General features: G+C 43.5%; 1 long non-coding RNA gene across 7 annotated transcripts in view; it reads right to left on the bottom strand.

The window, feature by feature from the left end:
* Window positions 1-13,175, bottom strand: part of LOC132210430 (uncharacterized) — a 321,143-nt gene that overhangs the window by 67,987 nt on the left and 239,981 nt on the right. For all 7 annotated transcript variants that reach the window (XR_009446537.1, XR_009446535.1, XR_009446536.1 and 4 more), the window contains one exon: window positions 2,464-2,528. This is a non-coding gene — a long non-coding RNA (uncharacterized LOC132210430). The remainder of the gene's footprint in view (window positions 1-2,463; window positions 2,529-13,175) is intronic.

Genomic DNA, 13,175 nt, shown 5'->3' with positions numbered 1-13,175 from the left:
CAGATGGGTGATCATTCTGCCTGTGAGTACAGAATTAATCCGACATCTCAGGTTCAGCAGCGAGACATTACGATCTGGAACATGTGCCTGAAAGGGCGGTGGAAGCAGACTGTTGGTTGTCACTTTCAAAAGGGAATTGGATAAATTCTTGAAGGGGAAAATAAGATTGTAGGCTAATCTGTCTGGGCAATGGAACTCCAGTTCATGACATGTGTTATAACAGTGGGAAGCTTGCTATCGATCACAGTCTGTCATGTCTGGCACAGTTTGCTATGTCTGACACAACCTTCCATGGCAACTGTTGCCATGGCTACTGCTGCCAGCCAAGAAAAGCAAGAACAGCTTTGAACGTTACTACACAAATGTTAGGCTTCATAGCGGAGAGGTCCCAAGTGGGATTGAGTCAGGCAGGCTCAGAAGCCCTTCTTGTACAATTCCTGCCGAATATTGATGGATGGCTGTGACTTGGAAAACAGGGCTTAGGCAGGTGCTGGGTTAAAAGAAAGGATTCAGCTCGGGGACAATAACTGCAAATGACACATAGTAACTCTCACTGCCCGGATACTCAAACGAGGTGCAAGAGTGGCAGATAGGGCGAGGTGCCCATTGCGGAGTAAGAGGGGTGGATACTCAGTGAGCTTGTCTAGTCTAAAGCAGAGTGGACTTGGTCTCAAAATGGGGCAGGCTCTGTTTGGGAAGGGCAACACAATGAGTGCGAAACAGCCATCTGTTTCAGACCCTCTTCCGATATCAATTATCAGAATGATTATGAGACAGAAGGAGGGCATTTGGTCCGTTGAGTCCCCGCTCGTTTCCTCCATTTACAACTCATCTCGTCCCAAGGCCTTCCCTCCTTCAGATCATTATTTAGTCTCCTTTGCAAATCCCACAACTGAATCTGCCTCCTGTGACTTGAATAGGACCCCAGTCTACATTTTTGGTTGGATAGAAAAATGTCAGGAGAATTGGGTGGGGGGAGGGGTTATTTGAGAAACATATCAGCCACGATCAAATGGTGGAACAGACTCAATGGGCTGAATGGCCTAATTCTGCTCCTGTATCATGGTCTTACGGACGCTGAACCCTGTTTATTTTGACCATTTCTAAGGGCATAAAAGAGGCCTTGGACCAAACGAATTAGTTCAATTTCTTCGAGACGGACAAGTTGGCTCTCAATAACCTTAGTGGTTGCTCACCCAGGTACCACCCCCTGCCCGCACTCATGAATCTGCCTCAGCCATCGCAATATCTCAAATCACCTGTTTATGAGTAGCACCAGGGATTTGCCAATTTAGTATGCACTTAGGCCAGTTATATAGGGGCAGGGACAGGCCATTCTGTCCTTCAAGCATTCAACAGTCTCAAGACTGATCTATCCCTTAGCTGCATCCACCCACTTTGGTTTCATAAATTCTTGGAACTTGTGGGCTAGAATAAAATCTATTGATCCCAGTTGTGAAACAATTTTGTTTTATTTATTGAGTACCAGCTGGCAATGGCAACATTTATTGCCCATCTATAAGTGCACCTTGAGAAGGTGGTGTAGGGCTGCCATCTTGAACCACAAGACGGGAGACCCCCAATATCCTTTGAGAGGGATTATGACCCAGTGATGGTGAAGGGTTAATCAAGTTGGTGCTTCTGTCGGAGAAAGATTCTGCCACTCCTTGTCTGCAGGATAGTTTCCTTCTGATCTCCCCTGAATGATGTGGCTCAAAGTTTGGGCCTACGTGCCCTCTTGTCATAGATCCATACAGCTGTACAGCACAGAAACAGGCCTTTTGGTCCAACTCATCCATGCTGGCCAGATATTCTAAAATAATCTAGTCCTATTTGCCAGCATTTGGCACATATCCCCCCCAACCCTTCCTATTCATTTACACATCCAGATGTCCTTGGAATCTTGTAATTGTAACAGCCTCCACCACCTCTTATGGTAGCTCATTCCATACACACACCACACTTTTCATGAATAAGCTGCCCCTTAGGTCCCCTTTTAAATCTTTCGCTCTCACCTTAAACCTGTGCCCTCTAGTTTTGCGATTATATGAACCTCTTTAAGGTCACCCCTCAGCCTCTGACATTCCTCCATTCATTGCCATCAAGCAGTGGACATGGAAGGAACATGGATGTATATTTATATGTCCCTCGAAAAGGCTGGGACATACACTGCTATGTTTTCTGAGAGATGAAAGGTGGTCCCCAAATTCACGATACTTTCCCCTCACCACCATCCCCACTACACAACCACTGATAATAAACTGTTTTACAATGAACAGAATAACTTTGATTCTATAGCATCGGTACAAGATGAGGCAGCGGCTTCAACACTTGTCAATCCCAGAGGTCTCCCGGATCTGTGTGGCCAGCTTCCTCTGTGGACTGATCCAGAAGACCAGGGTGGGAGTCCGAGAGGCCACACAATCATTACTTATGAAGAATAAATAATAAAACATGTACTACCTTGGCTCTGACGTCCAAATGCAGCATCTATCATCCAGGCATGAATTCTGTAGATGGAGCTCTATCTATATTGTACAGAGAGGGAAGTAGATGTTTAGTCTTCATTTGTCAGAATCTGGAGAGTCATATGACAGTTTCCTGTGAAACTGTGAAATCAGAAGTCGTAACATTGCCCACTAGAGCTGTGCAGAGAACAAGGATCAAACAAAACAAGCTTCTGTTTCTCCGAATACGCTCCAACCATCCAGCTACTTCCACAATGACCTACGTGATACAAGCATCAGTTACAATTCAGTCTGTAAACTCACTCCTGGGTATCTGTTATTCTATAGATTAACCTCCCTATTCTCCCTTAATTAGATCGCAGCATGTAACTCACCCTTGAGTATCCATTGCTCCATATATCATATGCCTAGATTCCTCAAATATATTCTAGCCTGTACTTCTTGAAATGATAGAATGAACACAGAACGTAAACAGCACAGCACAGTACAGGCCCTTCAGCCCACGATGTGGTGCTGAACTTTTACCCTAAACCTAAGGTCTACCTAACCTCCATCCCTACCTTATAATACCATCCATATGCTATCTAATATCTGCTTAAATGCCCCTAATGAGGCCGACTCCACTGCCCTCTCTGGCAATGCATTCCACACCCCTATCACTCTGAGTAGAGAACCTACCTCTGACATCAGCCCTATACCCACCTCCACTCACTTTAAAACAATGTCCCTCATAAAAGCTACCTCCACCCTAGGAAAAAGTCTCTGGCTGTCCACTCTATCTATACCTGTGATCATATTGTACACCTCTATCAAGTCACCTCTCATCCTTCATCATTCTAAAGAGAAAAGCCCTGGCTCTCTCAACCTTTCCTCTTAAGACCTTCCCTCCATTCCAGGCACCATCCTGGTAAATCTCCTCTGCACCTTTTCCAACGCTTCCACATCTTTCTTGTAATGAGGTGACCAGAACTGGACACAATACTCCAGATGTGGCTGAACCAGGCATTTGTACAGCTGGAGCATAACTTCACAGCTCTTGAACTCAACCCTTCTATTAATGAAAGCTAACACACCATAACAACTCTATCCACCTGGGTGGCAGCTTTCGGGGGACTGTGGGCATGAACCCCAAGATCCCTCTGCTCCTCCACACTGCCAAGAATCTTTCTGTTAACTCCATATTCTGCTCTCCAGAATGGTTAGAGTATAGAAGAAAATCTTTGCCCCATGGCCATGTGAGCCTTCACCACTCAGATGTTCACCTAATTCCGTTTTGAAAGTTAGGATCCACACTGCCTCCACCATATCCTCATGATATGGGGATGCTGGTGTTGGACTGGGGTGGACAAGTTCAAAATCACACAACATCAGGTTCTAGTCCAACAGGTTTATTTGAAGATATTTGAAGAAGAAGCAAGACTCCTTCGTCAAATGTCTTCAAAAACCCAGCTGGTTCTACAACCTGGTGTCATGTGATTTTTTCTCAGGCAGTGACATTTCCAGATCCTGACCACTCCCTCAACGATGACACTTTTGGTCCTGTTGCCAATCGTTTTAAATTGGTATCCTCTAATTCATGACCTATCTACACTAGAAACCTCTCTCTGCCTACCTTGCGATTTTGAACATTTCCATCAGATCTCCTCTCAAATTTCTCTTCACTAAGGAGAACAACCCCAACATCTCTAGTCTATCCCTGTTACATTGCCAAAACAATACTCGTGAATCCTTTCTGTGTTCTCTCTAATGCCATCATGTGGTCCCTAATATGTAGAGCCCAGAATTTGTTAGAAATCTCTAGCTGAAGCATTTTACAATGGTTAAAATCAGCTCATCAACACCTCTCCGGAGCAAGTAGAGATGGGCAATAGTCACTGATGCCTACATTTCATAAATGAATAAAAATTCATTTCCTTGCTTTTGTACTCTAGGCCTTATTTATAAAGTTCATGGAACTCTATAACTTATTAACAACTTTCTCAATCTGGCCTGTCACCACCAATGAGTTATGTTCATCTGTCCCCTGTTCTCCTACACCCCCTTTAAAATTGTGTATTTTTTTTACACCTCCTTTCCTGGTTCTTCCAAATGAATCACTTCACACTCCTCTGCATTCCATTTCACGTGTAAGATATTCATCCGCTCCACAAGCCTGCCCCTGTCCTACTTAAGTCCATTGTAATTCACTTCACAGTTCAGAATACTGCCAAGAGACAATGGGAACTGCAGATGCTGGAGAATCCGAGACAACAAAGTGTGGAGCTGGATGAACACAGCAGGTCAAGCAGCATCTCAGGAGCACAAAAGATGAAGGGTCTAGGCCCGAAACGTCAGCTTTTGTGCTCCTGAGCTGCTGCTTGGCCTGCTGTGTTCATCCAGCTCCACACTTTGTTATCACAATACTTCCAAGCTTTGTTTGACCTGCAGATTTTGAAATTGTAACCTGTGAAGCCACATCATTAATATAAAGCAAGCAAAGAGGCTGGTCCTTGACAGGTTCCTTGGGAAATGCGTATGCAGCCACATTGTTCTACACATAAAACGAACAAATCCCTCAATTAGATTCCTGCCTGTGACTCTCTCCCACATATACTATAATCCAGGTTGAAACAAATATGGGATATTTGTAAAACAGGCTGCTAAAACACCATCTATAGTTCTCTACAACATCTTGTAACAATCTGATGTAATTTTTCTCCTGTTTTAGGAGTTACTGCTGCCAGTATGTCTTACTATCTTTACCCCATTTCTATTCTTGAATACAGAAGGAGACAATTTTTTTCTCCCGCACCCACGGCCAATTATTTCTCTTTCCCCTCTCCTCCTTTGTCCTGAAGGTTCCGACTCAATTCAGTTTCTGATCCTTGATTTCCATCGCAGTTTTCTGCTCGAAACAGAGGGCTGGACAAGGAGGGAGGGATTTGTGTAGATACTTGATTTTTGGTGGCAAGGAAGAAGTGTTGATTGCTGGGTGATTGCAGGTACCCTAAGTTAGACAAGGCATGGGGACCAAATAAGATGCATCAAAGGATTTTGAAAAAAGTGAGAATGGAAAGTGAAGGCGCACTGACTTTCATGGGAAAGGTGCCAGTTGACTGGAAAACTGCAAAAGATTTCACCCCCATCAACAAAAAGACTATAAATTAGCCTAACAATTACAAACCACTCAGTTGAACTTCAATGATGTAGAAGCTTCGAGAAACAATTGCTTGGAAGGGAATTGTTGACACAGGGTAAAAGTTGTGTTGATTTGAAAGGGTAGTCTGTTATTTTTAAGGGAAGCCACGTTTAACCAACTTAGAATTGTTTTGAAGAGATAACAGAAAGGCTTGATGGGGCTAATGCCATTGTTGTGCCATACACAGGTTTCCAGATGGATTTTGATTCAAGGCCACATAACAGACTTGTGAGAAAAGCTACAGCTCATGGAATCAAAAGATTATGAGTAATGTGGATACAAATTGGCTGACCAAAACAGTACCCTGGCTGTGGCCTCACCAACCCTCTGCATAGTTACTTCCCCAAGAATGTCCTTCCTGAGAGTAGGAGATCAAAACTCAATACTCAAGGTGTGGCCTCACCAAGGCCCTGCATAACTGCAGCAAGGTAACCCTACTCATGTACTCAAATCCTCTTGCTATGAAGGCCAGCATGCCATTAGTTTTGCTCATCGCCTGCTGCGCCTCCACGCCAACATTCAGCAACTGTTCCACCATGACATCTAGATCTTGTTGCGCTTAACCTTTTCCTAAACTGCCACCAGTTATGTTGACATGCACATACACACTTCCAATACTTCAACAGCATTTAGAAATCAGAACTGTGAAGAATTTGATTCATCTTCCATCCAGGAACTCAGAGTACAAGGGGTCCTGCAGAATGGTGGCACCTTCCCTACCTGTGGACCAGAAGTCCCAAATTCAAATTCCCCCCTACTCCGGGAATATGCCATAACATGCATGAACAGGTTAATCAGAAAATATCTACAACTTCTGAACCCCTTCCCTGGTTACACATAGTTGCTGAGATCAAGAGCCGAACCTGGAAGCTTTGTCGCTATGTTGCAAGAACTTTGAAATCCTGACTTGAGAAACATCAGAGTTTTACCCAAGCTCTGATGTTTCTTATTAGTATTGGAGTGCGAGTACAACACCATCCTTAAAGATTAAGACAAGCCTGTACGAAAATAAATACAGGAACAAAAACAAAGTTGCTGGCAAAGCTCAGCTCAGCCCTTCAGTTCTGAGGAAGGGTCACTGGACCTGAAACGTTAACCTGTTGAGCTTTTCCAGCAACTTTGTTCTTGTTCCTGATTTACAGCATCTGCAGTTCTTTCGGTTTTTAAGCTAAGTAGTTGTTGGCTAAACAAATAATTCAAGGTGTGGATTACTGCCTTTGCCACAAAAACGAATTCAAACATTCAGCCATCTCAGATTCACTTTTTCACCATTCACTTTGAAGGGTTTGGAATGAAATATAGGCATTAAGCTAAAATGACTTGATTATGAAACCATTCACCAAAGCTGTCTACAGCTGCAAAACGTTTTTTCTGAAGTATAGTCACTGCTGTAATGTGGAAACAAACTGGCCATGAATATGCATGTAGTAAGATCCCAGAATTGGGAATACGATCGAGAGCAGATTACCGGGTTTCTTTTCACATCACATTTACCATAGGGGTGACTTTCGGCTAGGACACAGTTGAGAAATGGCTCTGTGCTTTTTCAAATTAGACTTTTTGGGGTCGGGATCTTTTATAGGCCCGTGACAGGGGTGTTACCTCTGTTCCCCAAACACTTCCATTTCATGGGGAGCACTTGACAGAGTAGAAGATAATAAAATGTGAGGCTGGATGAACACAGCTGGCCCAGCAGCATCTCAGGAGCACAAAAGCTGACGTTTCGGGCCTAGGCCCTTCATCAGAGAGGGGGATGTCTCAAGCAGCTTACAGCATGGAGACACACGTGCACAGAACAACAATGGTGTGACAACAGTGAGTGTGTGTGACTGCAGTCATGGTTGAAATGGGGAGATTATTAACATTGGAACAAGAGTAGGCCATCCAGCCCCTAAAGCCTGCTGCGCCATTCAGTAAGATCATGGCTGACCTGTGGCTTAATGCCATATCCCTTGATATCCATGCTTAATAGAAACTGCCGATCTCAGATTCAAATATAACAATTGAATTAGTTGGATGCTTCTGCAAGTTGGGGCTCTGTAAAACATTGGTATAATGTGGGAAACAAATTCTGGAGTATAAAGTTGTGATGGTGGAAAACTAAATTACCGCTGGCTGGACTGAATAGAAGGGGCGTCAGGGATAAACAGGGCAATGAGAATCCTTTGCTCTAATTCACTGGTAACTGACAAAATACTGGATTGGTTAGGATTGTACTCATTGGGCTTCAAAAGAATGACAGGAAATCTCACATAAAATTCCAGCAGGACTAGACAGGGGAGAAGCAGAAAGGATGTTCCTGATGTCCAGGAACTCCACAGTGGCTCAGTGGTTAGCACTGCTGCCTCATGGCGCCAGGGACCCGGGTTCGATTTCATACTCGGGCAACTGTTTGTGGGAAATTTGCATATCCTCTGGAGTGTGGGAGGAAACCCACACAAAGATATGCAGGCAAGGTGGTTTGGGCTTGCTAAATTTCCCAGAGTGCCCACAGAAGTGCAGGGTTATAGGTATAAGCTAGGGAAATGGGCCTGGTTGGGAGGGTAAGTGTGACTCAATGGGCCGAATGGCCTGCTTCCACACTGTGGGGATTCTATGATTGCAGATCAGATGGTCACAGTCTAAAAATATGGGAGTTAGGTCATTTAGGACTGAGATTAGGAGAAATTTCTTCACTCAGTGAGCATTGACCCTGTGAAATTCTCTGCCACAGCAAGCAGTTCAAGCCATAAACAACAATGCTTTCAAGAAAAAAATTAGATATATCTATAAGGAATAAAGGATCAAAGAGTAAAAAGAGACAGCAGGATCAGGGATGATCAGCCGTGATCATATTAAATAGTGTAGTAAATAACCGACAGGCTTACTACTATTCCCGTTTTCCATGTTGCTATGCATGTTTAAGCATCATAGAACCTTACGTCACATAGCCTGCCCATTTACCCCACTGTGCCCATGTCCACTCTTCGAAATTAGCTTCACTCCTCACCGATACATATTTCCTACATTTGTAACAACTTTCCCAAAGAACCTGTAAATCCCTAACTCACTTTCTGTCACACGTAGTTGGTAACACTCCGGAGGCTTGAATAGATAATCCAGGTGGTCAGTCCCACTGATGGAGAGCTGCACTGTCAGTGAGATTGACTTTTGTGTCAGATATTAAACTGATGCTATATTAGCACTCTCAGGTGGATATAAATGGTCTTCTGCAACTGTTTGAAGGCAAATTCAGAAGTCACATGACACCAAGTTATAGCCCAACAGGGGTATTTGAAATCACAAGCTTTTGGAGCGCTGTTCCTTCATCAGGTGACCTGCTGGACTATAGCCTGTTGTCATGTGACTTATGACTTTGCCCACCCCAGTCTAACACTGGCACCTCCACATCACGTTTGAAGAAAGTGAGGGAAAGGCTTCATAGAATATTAGTCAATACTTATTGGTTATGTGGTCTTTACAACACTGCAGTTTGTGGGAGCTTGGTGTGAGCAAATTAGCTACGACATTTCTTATGTTGCAATATGGATAACTGCAGATATACAACCCTGCGGTTACAAAATAGATGGAGAGAAATAGATGAGGTCGGCCTGGTGACTCAATGGTTAGCATTGCTGCCTCACAGTGTCAGGGACCCGGATTTGATTCCATCCTTGGGTGACTGCCTGTGTAAAGTTTGTGCATTTCTCCCTGCGTCTGCATGGGTTTCCTCTGGGGGCTCTGGTTTCCTCCCGCAGTGCAAAGATGTGCAGGTTAGGTGGATTGGCCATGCTAAATTTCCCAGTGTCCAGAGATGTGTTGGCTAAGTGGATTAGCCATGGGGAACGGCCCGCACTATCCCGGAACATGGAAGTGCAGGGTTACACGGATAGGGTCAGATGTGGGCTTGTGTGGAATTGTCTTCAGGGGGTCAGTGTGGACTCGATAGGCCGAACGTCCCACTTCCACGCTGTAGGGCTTCAATGATTCTACGAAATTGTTGCCACTCATAACAGGAGAAGGCGCAGATTTAAAGAGATCACAAAAGTAAATATGATGAGAGACAACAAAGTGTGGAGCTGGATGAACACAGCAGGCCAACCAACATCTTAGGAGCACAAAAGCTGACGTTTCGGGCTGAGACCCTTGATCACAATTTTAACCTCCCATTATCTCTATGATGTGAGACAAAGCTTTTTTACCCATTTGAGTCTGGAGTGTGCTGCCTTGAAGAGCAGTGAAGCCAGATTCAATTGAGGCATGAGACGATTAGTTAAATAGAAATAATGAGCAGAGTCTCAGGGTAATGCTGGAAGGATAGTTATAACACATAATGCATAAGACAGAATGGGCTGAGTACCCTCCCTCTGCACTGTGACAATTCTGTGATTCTGGAAAACACTTTGAGACCCTTTGAAATCAGGAAAGACTTGCATTTGCACAGCCCTGTTGTTTCTTGTATGCAAATCATAATTCCGATGGTCGTGATGTTTTAGTTTTTAATTTTGAATAACCTTTTTCTGTTATGTATATCCAAGTTAAGCTTCAGAATGTAAACTTGTAATGTCACACTGTACTTATATCCTCCCACCATATGATGAGAGATAACAAAGTGTGGAGCTGGATGAACACAGCAGGCCAAGCAACATCTTAGGAGCACAAAAGCTGTCGTTTCGGGCCGAGGTTCTGCAAATGCCTACACTTCGCATTCAACACCACCTCAGCCTGTGTTGAAGGCACATTTGTTTCAAACTGAGCTATGTCACCATTTCTCAAATTTCTGTCAGTTCTGATAAAAAGAATGATAAATAATAAATTATAGCATAGTAAAGTATAAAAATAAGGTCAAAATCTATCAAAAGCTTTCTCTTCACAGCTTGTACTGAACCAGGCTATCCATTCTTTCTGAAAAGATGCAAACATCTCTCTACCTAAACTAATTTCTACAATAAAATATTACAGCTTCCAACAACATTTTGCACTGTGCCACGTTAACAATACTTTTCTTTTAAAAAGGAAAGGAGAAAAAATTTCAGTAGTTTAAGACAATTTACAGTTTAACTGTGCCCGTACAACCAAGCAGTTCTCTGCATTCAAAGCCTAGCCCACACAACAGTTAATCTTTTATTCACTGCAGTTTCACACTGACTTAACAATTAGGCATTGTGATCCCAAGATCTTGAAATCTGGAGCAGGTACAGCAGACCGACCATTAATCTAACAAACTGTTCAAACCAAGCCTGCAGAGGGACTTTTTAAAATGAAATTCATGGAATGCAAGCGCCACTTGCAAGGCCACTACTTATTGCCCATCATCAATGTTCCTTGAGAAGGTGGTAGGGAGCCACTTTTCGTCCAGGCAGTGTTGTCCCACAGCACTGTTAAGAAGAGGATTCTAACTAAACACTGTGGCCATTGAGGGTCTCAGCCTGGCAAAGGATCAATACATCTGGGCAAACTGCATTGAAACAGTAATTAACAACACACACTGTTATTAATGCGGAAACCATCCAGCAAATTTGCTAGATTAAGAGGCATTGCATGCACTGCTAATCTCCAGAATTTTCTGGGTTTGCACATTAATTGCCCATTAAAATCACCACACAAAGTTAAATCTGGTCATTAACTGTGTAAGTACCCTTTTAATGACATGATAATTATAAGCATAATGCCAATTAACCTCTCTGGACTAGAAAGGAAACAGTTTAAAGTGTTCAATCTTTTTGCAACAGGTAGCAATTGGAGTTATAGATTCACACACACTGAATATTTAACTGTTTTTACTTTTTCAAATTACTTTTCCCTCCTGTCTCCATTCTCCCTCCGTTTCTGTCTTAATTCAGTCTGTCTTTCCTTCTCTTTATTTTTCTTTTTATACCACAGATGACTCTAATTCACCCTCTTTTGCCGGCAATCTGCTGTTTTTCTCTCATTCTTAAATCCCACTGGTTCAAGACATTCACGTTGGATCTACCATTCAATGAAGTCCAAAACCCTGCTCCTACAGCAAATCAGCCAGTGAAACATTTTGAACTGAGGGGTGCCAGAAAATGGGCATTGTGTACAACAGGTGCTGTCACTGAGGGCATATGCATGTCAGGCTCTATATACATCAGACATTCTGCATATTGTGCACACATTTGGTGTCTGTACAGTGATGTGTAGAAATAGGCATTCTGAATTTTGGTTGTGTATAGGCCTCTACCCATTGGACTTTGGAAGATTGAGAGGTCGCCTTATTAAAAGATATAATAGGGTAGTAAATCTGTGGTATTCTTTACTGCAGAGGGTTTTAAAATCTGGATCAAGGCTGAGATAGACAGGAATAAAGGAATCGAGGGTTACAGGGATAAAGGCTGGAATGTGGAGTGGAGAATCATCAGATCAGCCATGATCTCATTGAACAGTGGAGCAGACTCAACGGGATGAATGGAGTATTTCTGCTCCTTTATGTTATGGTCAGCTTATCGTACCGTGGAGCTCCTCTAAGGATAGCAGATAGGAAGGTAGAGTAGGAGGGAAATGGCAGGAAGGAAATTGATTTGACGATGGATAATCCCTTAACTTTTGTAACCTGTTTGCAGAGGAAACGTGGCATCATTGGGGAGAATCTGCGGAAGCTTAGAGATAAAGTGAGTGACAGAAGAGCAAGGGAGAGGATAAGATAGTATAATGCACGTGAAGGGGAGTAATAGGAATGAGTTCGTGTGTGAAACAGGAAAAGTGAGTGGCAAGACAGAGGAGTAGTAGGAATCAGGGTTCTTGGTTTGAGGAAAGCATGAGGGACTAATGGCACTTTGAAAACTTTTGCCACAACTCTGCAACTCAAATACAGCCGATAGTCACTGACAGTTCCCTTCCTCTCCTCATAAACACATCCTCAAACGTTCACCCTACCAAAACAAAAATACAAAGTGAAACAGAGACCCAAAGGAGAAGCTGCTAAAGGAGAGCTCGAGAGAGAATTAGAGGAGGAGAAGGAACTAACATAAAGATACGAAAAGGGAGGAACAGGAAGAACATAATCTCTGACTAAGCATGTGCAGTGACATGGGAGATCAAATACAATCAAAGCCCTCTCCTGGAAACACTGAGTCTCGTATGAGTGTGACTCATTGCCTTCAGCTTGTCCTTTTGTGCTTCACCCAAATGACCATGACTCATAGGCAAGTCTAGACAGCGATCGTGGGTTCTTTGATTGGGAAGGCAGGACTAATCAAGTATTCTCCTGTCCACATTCCGACATCCCCTGGCTAAGAGTTGGCCAGGAGAAATGGGAAAACCTGTCTGACATCCGGACCCACATCCCGCAAGCCTGCCAAGGGCCACTTCTGTTTGAGAGGAATGAGCAAGGATGGAATGCTATGACCTCCTTCCGACTCCGATTCGCATTAGACACTGCCCATATTCCACGTGGGCATGGGCACTTCGAGATAAAACACAGCCTTCACTAGCCGACTGCTCACGCTTCCCATCCAGGGCAGCACATCACTACAAAAAGTGAGGGGAGCAAGAATTGTTCAGGTGATTCCGTTTCCCACTTTCCAAAC

The sequence above is a fragment of the Stegostoma tigrinum genome, chromosome 12, assembly GCF_030684315.1.
Source record: "Stegostoma tigrinum isolate sSteTig4 chromosome 12, sSteTig4.hap1, whole genome shotgun sequence".
Lineage (NCBI taxonomy): Eukaryota > Metazoa > Chordata > Chondrichthyes > Orectolobiformes > Stegostomatidae > Stegostoma > Stegostoma tigrinum.
Note: the sequence above shows the minus strand (reverse complement) of the source record. Positions and strands in the feature narration are given on the sequence as shown.